General features: G+C 49.2%; 1 protein-coding gene across 21 annotated transcripts in view; it reads right to left on the reverse strand.

Moving 5' to 3' along the window:
• The window catches only part of Trrap (transformation/transcription domain associated protein), a 98,115-nt gene extending 96,518 nt beyond the window's left edge, over positions 1-1,597 (reverse strand). For 20 of the 21 annotated variants that reach the window (XM_016001230.3, XM_076560721.1, XM_016001223.3 and 17 more), the window contains exon 1: positions 1,272-1,597. The gene's annotated coding sequence lies outside the window, so the exon portion shown is untranslated. Of the gene's footprint in view, positions 1-785; positions 948-1,271 lie in introns of those variants that run through there. The other variant, XM_016001221.3, reaches the window with a different exon arrangement.
• Positions 1,598-9,544: the final 7,947 nt, after the last annotated feature.

The raw sequence follows: 9,544 nt of genomic DNA on the forward strand, positions 1-9,544 counted from the left end.
CATAATATCATAGACCCTGTTTGTAGGGAGAAAACGAAAAACTAGGAATACTGTCAGCCTTGCTACCGTGACTTGGCTAAGGTCTTGCCTTTCCCTATCAGTCTGTCCTCCAAACAAGCTGGAGGCCCCTCACACCCAAGGCCTGCTGACTAGACTCAGGATCACAGCCTTCTCTTAGGAACAGAGAAGCCCCAGCGCTGCCCAACTTTTTATCTAACTTTCCTGCTGTGAGGTGCTGTCGTGAAACTCGGGTGGGAGGAGCTGGCTGAGGTAGGGCTCTTGATTCTTGATCCTTCCGCACCCGCACCCCAGACAAGCCTGTGTACCACCACCCCAGGTTTAGGAGGTGCTGGGGGATAGAATCCAGGGTCTTTGGTATGCCAGGCGGGCTTTCTATCCTCTGAGCTATAATCCCAGCATCTGCGCAGGCTTTTGCGACACTTAATCCCCTTTTTATATGCCACTCATTAAATGTGCCATTTCCAACCCCCCCCCCCCCCCCAGGCTTCCCAGCGGCCTGGCCTCGCTTTCCCCTGGGCTAAGACCCTGACATCAGGGGAAGTCCCTATTTCGCCTGCGGATTCCGGAAGGAAGCTCTGAACTTTCCCGGAGGCTGAAGGCTCAGGCCTGGATGCCCATGATCCCCACCGAGTCCCCACCCAGGTAAGGAAGAGGCAAACGGCCCCACAGTCCGCTGTCCTCCGTCGGGTCCGCCCCGCCCACGACGCTCGACTGGCTGGACACCGTGCCGCCAGGCCGCCAGGGGGCGCTGCAGCCACCGCTACCTTCACTCTCAGCGTCTGGCCCGGAGAGCCAGGTGCCTGCGTGGAGGCCCGCAGATGCCAGGGTGGCTTTAGTAGGGCGCCGCAGCCCCCGCGACTCCTCACGCAATCCCTTCCTGTCGCAAACGGCCTTCGGGTTCCCTCCTTTTGTCGCCGGTCCTTCCCGGGACTCTCAGCGACCGCCCCCCAAGCAGGCCGCTGGGCTACGGCGAGCGCCGAGGGCCAATCCCCGCGGCCGCTAGCGCTGCGCGTCCCGCTGTCTTGCTCCAGCGCAGCCGAGCACCGCGGAGGGCTAAACACTGCAGTGGGGGCAGATCCAGCCAAACAGAGCTCCCGTGGTGGGGCTTCAGGATCTCGGTCCTGCCAGGACAGCCTCCTCCGCCCTTCTATGGAGCCGTCGCGCTGCACCGACCTCTTCCCCCACACCTGAGACACGCACATCCGCGCGTGCATCTCCCGGGGTCATTCGCCCGCCTGCCCCGCGCTTACCGGGACTTGCCAGCTGGCCTCCCGTATCCGGCCCCGAGTGTCCGAGAACTCTCGCTGCCGACGCTGCTGCTACTCAGCGCTCAGTCCCGCCCCTACTTAAAGCCGCGGCGTCCGCCCACCGAGAACCAAGCCTGGGTGCACCGCCCCCAAGTGGGTGCGGCCTGGGCGGGCAGGGAGGGAGGGGCGTTTGCCGCCTGGGTGGGCGAGCTGTCCTTTTAAATTGTCGCCTTGGGGTGACCTCGCTGCGGAACACCCAGGCCTGGGGGGCTGTGGGCTGCTGCAGCTTCAAGATTCGTGATCCCTGAGTCCCTGACCTCGCAGGGGCCAGGCTGAAGGGTGATGGACAACCGAAATACCTATCCAGTTGGTCCGCAGTTAGACTGAGTGTGTGTGTGTGGCCTTTAGGGCTGGACTTCCCTTCCCTGAGGTGTCTTTTTTTCCTCTTCCTGCAATGCGGGGTGTTGAACTTAGGGCCTCACATACACTAGGCCGAAGCTCTGCTAGTGTTCTATATTCTCAGTCGCTTGAGAATCTTCGCAGTTCGTGCAAGCGGGAAGAGGCAAGGAAGGCTTTTGGGAATGTTGCAGATAGATTGATACCCACCCTGTTAGCTTGTTCTGCAGCCAGGCCACCCCGAGACAACCGTAATTGTCCTGCTTGTAGCTGATGTCCTCCATCCAAGACCAAATTAGAACTAGACAGGCCTCAAGCCAGACCAAAGCAATAAAGAAACATAGTGGAGGGAAGGGGAAGATGAATCCTGTGATATCCAGTGAGGCGGCAGAAGCTGATGAAGAGGCCTTGCTTTACAAGGGACAACTATCAATTCTCCACTACCCAGTGGGTTCTGTGACAGCCACTGACAGTGGAGCGAGCTCGGTAACTATAGTTACCAATGGGTTTTTTTTTTTTTTTTTTTTTTTGGTTTTTTGGTTTTTTGTTGTTGTTGTTGTTTTGGTTTTGGTTTTTCGAGACAGGGTTTCTCTGTGTAGTTTTGGTGCCTGTCCTGGAGCTCGCGCTGTAGCCCAGGCTGGCCTCGAACTCACAGAGATCCGCCTGGCTCTGCCTCCCGAGTGCTGGGATAAAATGCCCGGCTTACTGAGTTTTTATGAACCACGCAAATGACGGTTATTCTACCTCCAGGCTCCTTGTATTTACATACTGCAACTTCCTGTTCCTACTCTGAAACCTTGAACCACCAGGGTCTTTGTGTTCTGATCCCAAATTGATACATTTTCGCACTTGGTAATAAACAGAGCTTGCTGTGCTTGCAAAAATAACCCTGGGGTTAAGACGGCCCTTTGAAAACATGCTCCAGTATTTGTCTATTGTTGCCACAAAAAAACTAGCTGTAGCAGAAACCCTGGCAAGGTGGGAAATTGTTTCTAATGACATCCCCCCCCCCACACACACACACACACTGCAGGAAATTGTCTGTTTACAAACCAAGTCTATGCCATGACAACTTCCAAAACTTACAGGTCCAAAGTTTGAGAAGGGCTTAAAACAGGGATCATTAAATCAGTGCCCTGGGAGTTGTTTTCTATCATCTGGGAGACAAAAAAAAACCAGGTAGGAGTCGGTGAGATTGATGAGTAGATTGCTCACTGAGTTGTAGCTCAGAAGGTACAGTGCTTATCCAGCACATAGGAAGCTCTGGGTTTCATTCTAAACTTGCCTTTCATCTCAATACTTTGTAGGTGAAGTGTTGCAAGGCAGTTACTTCCCTCAGGGCAGATCATGTTTACCCCATTGCTGCCTTGGAGTAGAAAGTGCCGGATGCAAGAGCTCAGGACCTGAGTTTGAGTTAGAACTCTGGAACCGTGTGAAGGAAGGAGAGAACTGATTCCACAAAGTTGTCCTCTGACTTTCACAAGGGTGCCCTCACACGCTCACACATACAGGCATCATGTACACACACAGTCATAATAAACAAACAGCATACATTTACGTAAGAAAAACATAGTGGACGTGGTGGTACACACTCTTAATCCCAGCTCTTGGGAGACAGAGAAGGACAATCCCTGTGAATTTGAGGCCAGCCTGGTCTACCTAGTGAGAGCCTGTCAAGAAAGGAAGGAAGGATGGGAAGGAGGGAGGGAGGGAGGAAAGAAGCCGGTCTCCTAACAGTGGGAACAGGGGCTGTCTCTGACTCTTTTTACTGGCTTCTATGACCCTACTCCTCATACTGGGTCACCTTGCCCAGCCTTAATACATGAGGTGATTAGTCTTACTGCAACTTGATATGCCATGTTTTATTGATCTTCATGGGAGACCTGCCCTTTCCTGGGTAGAGACAGAAGAGGATGGGTGGGGGTGGGAGTGAGGGACAGGGAGGAGAGGATGGGGGGGGGGCTGCAGCTGGGATGTAAAATAAATAGATGAATTTTTTGAAAAAGGAAAAACAAAGCAAATCTATCTTGGATAAATTCCAGCTTAATTGCATCTCATACATACCTATAACTGGTTTTAGCTCTAACATTGGCAAAAACTCCTCTCTTCCCTAATGGTACAGTTTTACCAAGGTAATCTCGCCTTGTTAGGGTTTTGCTTGTCTTTTGAATTCCAGGTTAGGGACAGGGTCAACATCATCCCTATTAGGGAAATTAAATCAAGCCTCTCCTCTGCTTAAAACCTACAAAGACTTTGCAGCCCATCAAGGTGTTCTGGGCCTGCCTGCCTGCCACACAACCCTGGCAGATCACCTTTCAGCTACTGGGGTCTTGCTGTTCTTGACATCCACTGTTCCTCTCTTAGGTCCTTTGAAGTTCAGCTGCCGTTCTGGAATGTTCTTCCCTCAGAGGCACCGCGTCTTGCTCAACTGAAACATCACCGATTGGGTTTGGACTCAGGAGGTAGAATGGCTGTCTAGCACGTAGGCAGCCCTGGATTTCATCCCAAACTTGCTCTAGCCTGTCATCTCAATACTTTGTAGGTGAAGTGCTGCAGGGCAGTTACTTCCCTCTGGGCATAATATGTTTCCCCCATTGCTGCCTTGGAGGAGAAACTGCAGAGACCAGTAGCCATGTCAATCAGAAAGGGGCTAGGGGACCTAGCCAGGTTTACGGTAATGTGAATGCAGCTGCTGACACTCCTCAGTAGAAACAGGAGCGGGAGAGCCACAAGACCCTCTCTCCTGTACACCCCCAATGGCAAGTGATCTTGGGATCTGTGTTTTTGATTATATAGAAAGTGAAAGGTTGGCCAGGTGGGGGTGGCAGCACACACCTTTAATTCCAGCGCATGGGAGACAGAGGCAGGAGGATCTCTGTGAGTTCGAGGCCAGCCTGGTCTACAGATCGAGTTCCAAGACAGCCAGGGCTACATAGGAAAACCCCCATCTTGGAAAAATAAAACAAACAACAAACAAAGAGTAGAAGGTTGACTGACAGAGGGATTCCATAATGCAGGTCCCATGAGGTCATCATCCATAATGGGGTGGGACATTGCAGTGATGCCATAGTTTTGGGGTCACCCACACTCCTGTAAACAATCCCTCACTTTGCTCTGTAAATAAACCCAATAAAGTCATTGGTTCACCACGCTGGGACTTAGGTGGGATTGTAGCAGAGGACTCAGGTTCGATTCCCAGCACCCACGCAGCAGCTTACAACTGTCTGTAACTCCAGTTCCAGGGCTCCAATGCCTTCTTCTGTCCTCCGTGGGCACTAGGCACACAAGTGGTACCCAGGAATATATGAGGGCAGAATGCTTGTATATATAAAATTAAAATAAATCACAGAACACTGAAAAAAGGTTAATGCGACATAAAGGCAGGAGGCTCAGAGGTGATGCGATGCAGACTGCAACGGGTGTTTCGATGCTCAGCGTTTCATCACTATAACAAATACCCGCGATAACCCCCTGCGGAGATGGCACAGTGGTTAGGGCCGTTTGCTGCTCTTGCAGAGGTCCTGAATTCAGTCCCCGACATTTGCATTGAGCTGAGTGGCTTACAAACAACTGTTAAACTCCAGCCTGAGAGGCTCTGACTCCCTCTTCTGGCCTCTTCAGGCACCCGCCCTGATACGCACATAACATACACACAGATGCCGTATAAGTGCAGATGTCAGTGGAGGCCAGGAAAGGTGTTGGGTCTCTTGGAGCTGGAGTTGCAACTGGTTGTGAGCCACTCAGCATGGGTGTTGGTAACCAAACTCGGGTCCTCTGGAAGAGCAGTAAGAACTCTTCATGGCCGACTCATCTCTGCAGCATTACACTCTCCCAGTTTAGAGAGTATCCAGTATGTGGCCTTCAATTCTCAATCCTCCTGCCTCAGCTTCCTCAGTGCTAGACATGCCACCACATCCAGTGTGAGCCTGACCTTTTGAAAAAACGACTAAGACACCATGCTCCCCTCTCTGCTTGGGTACCTCATTCACAGGCCTTGGGTTTACAGGTTGAGGCTGAACCATGAGTTGTGGGTCCCCGTCCCCCCCACTATATTGAATCATTATTCCGTGGCTTGTCCTCTCAAGATCTCTGGTCGGTTTCAACAGGGTGACTTTGGTGTCCTGGGATCTGACAGGTCAAACTGCCCTAGCAGAGTGGAGATGCAGGCCTGGAGCCATGATACATGAAACAAATCCAGCATTCTAAATTCCATTTGACCCCTCCAACTTACCGAAGGATTTAGAGCCATACCATCCATCCACTGGTCCTCATTTCCTTCTGCAACATTTCCAGTGGAGGACAGTGTGTGGTAGTGTCATTTGTGAGAAGAAAAAGACACAGCTCCACAATGCCATCCTTGGGAGCCTGATGAGTACCCCTAGGTTTTTAGGGACTAAGACTCGGGGTAAACCAGAATTTGTGGCTTCTATGCTAAAAAGAATTTCAATATCAGCCAGTTTATGATTGTCGAGAGCAAGAAGGTAGATATGAGTGAGTAGTTTTAGTATAACAAAAGTTATATTTTATTATTCTAAGTCTATCTCCCCAAGGCTGCTCACCTGTGTGTCGTATCTTAGCTGAATGTCAGATCCAGTCTCTAACACAACTCTCTGATTCGAGGGTCAGGATTCTGGGAAGGACTCTCTAGCCACAGGGCAGATCAAAGTGACATCTCTCCAGATATGCGGAGCAGAGCATTTTTCTTGGTCTCTGTTTATAGACTGTCCAGTGGGCGTCATGGAGTCTAGGACTCTGTCTGGTTGTCTTGAGTGAGTGATGTCACTGGGTTCTGGTTATCAGATGCAGCCGTGGGTCTGGTGGAGTTCCTGACTAAGCTGGTTTTTTTGTTTTGTTTTGTTTTTGTTTTTGTTTTTTGAGCTGAGGCTCGAACTCAGGGCCTGCTAGGCAAGCGCTCTACCACTGAGCTAAATCCCCAACCCGACTAAGATGGTTTTACATGTCTAAAAGCCATTTTTTACTGTGCTCATTACAATGATGAAGTAGAGTTAGAGATAATTTTTTGCTTTTAATTTCTTTTTGAGACAGAATCTCACTATGAACCCTTGGTTGTCCTGGAACTCACCTGTAGACCAAGCTAGCCTTGAACTCAGAGGTCTGCCTGCCTCTGTGTCCCTAGTGGAGTGCTGGGATTGAAGATGTGTGCCACAACACCCAGCTGATTAAAAACAAACAAACAAACAAACAAACAAACAGACAAATAAAAACATTTATTCAGAATGGTGAGCTGACAGAGCAAGACCCCATAACCTGTGGGAGTTGGTTCTCTCTACCGCGTGCATCCCAGAGATTGAATCGAGGGCGTCAGGCTCAGCCATAGGAACCTTACCCACTGTTCTCTTTTGCTGCCCTGAGTTGGAGGTTTTGTTAAAGGTCACTTTAATATAGGTTTAATCTGAAGGGTTAAGAGAAAGAGAGGTGCTTAGAAGAAAACAATACACATCTGTATGTCGGTATGTGCTTCCTAAGAAAGAACCATAGAAAGAAGGATATAAGCCAGGTGGAAATGGACTCCTCAGGGAAGAGTAAGCAATTAATTGTCTCAGCATTAACCAAATCTACCACTTTGGTGGCTGTCATCTCAAAAGATCAATAATAGAAGCTGGAGAAATGACTCGGGATAAAAGCACGCACTGCTTCCTCCAGAGGATCTGAGTTTGGTTCCCAGCATCCATGTTAGGCGGCTCACTCCTGCTCACTCCCAGCATCCATGTTAGGCTGCCTGTTAACTCCTCTTTCAAGGGATCCAGTGCCCTCTTCTGGCCTCTGGGGATGCCTGCAGTCAGTGCACATATACTCACAGAGACACAGACACAGACACACATAGACACACACACAGACACACACACAGACACACACACACACACACACACACACACAATAAAACTTAAATCTCTTTTTTTAGAGGTTACTAAGAAACACACCTCATCTACTGTCTTTTAGTTGTTAAGTGAGATCATAGGTGGATCTGTACATGCCTAGGATGGCATTATAATCTGATAATCCAAAACCAAAAGCTACAAAGGTCCAGACAGGGTTGAATACAGGTCTTTTTCCTAAAAATGGATTTTCTGGTGAGAATCTTAGAAAACTGAAGATTTATAGTTGGGAAGGGAGAAAGGCCTTGTCTTAAGGTTTCTATAGCTGTGAAGAGACACCCCAACTATGACAACTCTTATAAAGGAAAACATTTAATTGGGGCTGGATTGCAGTTTCAGAGGTTTAGTCCATAATAATCATGATGGGAAACATGGTGACATACAGACAGACATGGTGCTGGAGAAGGAGCTGAGAGTCCTACATCTTGATCCACAGGCAGCAGAAGGAAACTGTGTGGCACACGGGGCTTAGCTTGAGCACATGAGACCTCAAAACCTGCCCCCACACTGACACACTTCCTCCAACAAGGCCAAGCCTAACAGTGCCACTCCCTATGGGCCAAGCATTCAAACACGTGGGTCTATGGGGGCCATTCCTATTCTAACCACCACAGACCTTAAGCAGTTGTTAGCTGTGCTGGGGTTCTTTTTAAATATATTGCTGGGCAGTGGTGGCACATGCCTTTGGTCCCAGCACTCGGGAGGCAGAGGCAGAACTCTGTGAGTTCGAGGCCAACCTGGTCTACAGAAAGAGTTCCAGGACAGGCACCAAAGCTACAAAGAGAAACCCTGTCTTGAAAAAAACAAAACAAAACAAAAAATCCTCATTTTTTTGTTAATGTGCGTGCATGTGTCTGTATGAATATACACGATATATATGCGGTGTGCAGGGATTCTTGCTTCTCTCTTGGCAAGAGATTTTTACCAGGTTCTAAGATGAAAGGGCTCCTTCCCCTTCTCACCTCACTAAGATTTCCCCTGCCTCACTATTTCGCCTTAGCAGGGATATGAACTCTGGGGCTTCTCCCATCTGTGACCAAACAGACAGAATAACAGACAGACAGAATAATCTAGGACCAACAGACAGAATAACCTACTCTCAAAAGGCTATCATTAGCAAAAATCAGTGGGGTGCCAATGAGAAGGATTGGCAGGCAAAGGTGCTTGCTGCCCAGCCTAAGGACATGAGTTCGATCCCCTGGACCCAGGTGTAGAAGGAGTGTCTCAATTCCTGCAAATTATCGTCTGACCTCCACAATAGCAGGCGTTGGACTATAATACATACATGTACATACACACATAGAATTAGGTAGATAGACAAATAAATGTGAACTTTCTATTACCCAGAAGAATTAAATTAGCCCAAACAAACCACTGCTAAAACGAATGAGGTTCTATTAGCCATACCTATCATGGACAGTCATTATCTTCATCACAGAGGCTGCAACTACCAGGGCCCCTCAAGATTGGGCCTCGAACTCACAGAGATCCTCCTGGCTCTGCCTCCCTAGTGCTGGGATTAAAGGTGTGCGCAACCACTGCCCAGCGAAACCTGTCTCAGGACCTCTGGAAGAGCAGTCAATGCTCTTAACCACTAAGCCATCTCTCCAGCCCGAAACCTGTCTCAAATAACAACAACAACAAAGCAAAAACAAAAATTAGTCAACAACAGTTAAGTGTGTGCATTCTTTTTCAGTAGGACTATCCCCAAGGAACTCTGGCTAGTTTGGGTGGAGACATTATGTAAGTACAAAATGTATACGAAGTAGTGAAAATTTAGGACAGTAAGAGAGACTTACGGGCTAGGGAGAGGGTTTGGTGAGTTGTTTGCTACGCAGCAACATAAAGATCTGAGTTCGGGTCATCAGCGCGCATTTAAAAGTCAGGCGTGGTAAGCATCTGTAGCCCCAGCGCAGACTCCAGAGGCTCCTAGATCATCTTTCTAACCAATGTGGTGAGCTAAAGGTTCAGTAAAGAGACCCT

This window comes from Peromyscus maniculatus, chromosome 23 (assembly GCF_049852395.1).
Source record: "Peromyscus maniculatus bairdii isolate BWxNUB_F1_BW_parent chromosome 23, HU_Pman_BW_mat_3.1, whole genome shotgun sequence".
Taxonomy (NCBI): Eukaryota; Metazoa; Chordata; class Mammalia; order Rodentia; family Cricetidae; genus Peromyscus; species Peromyscus maniculatus.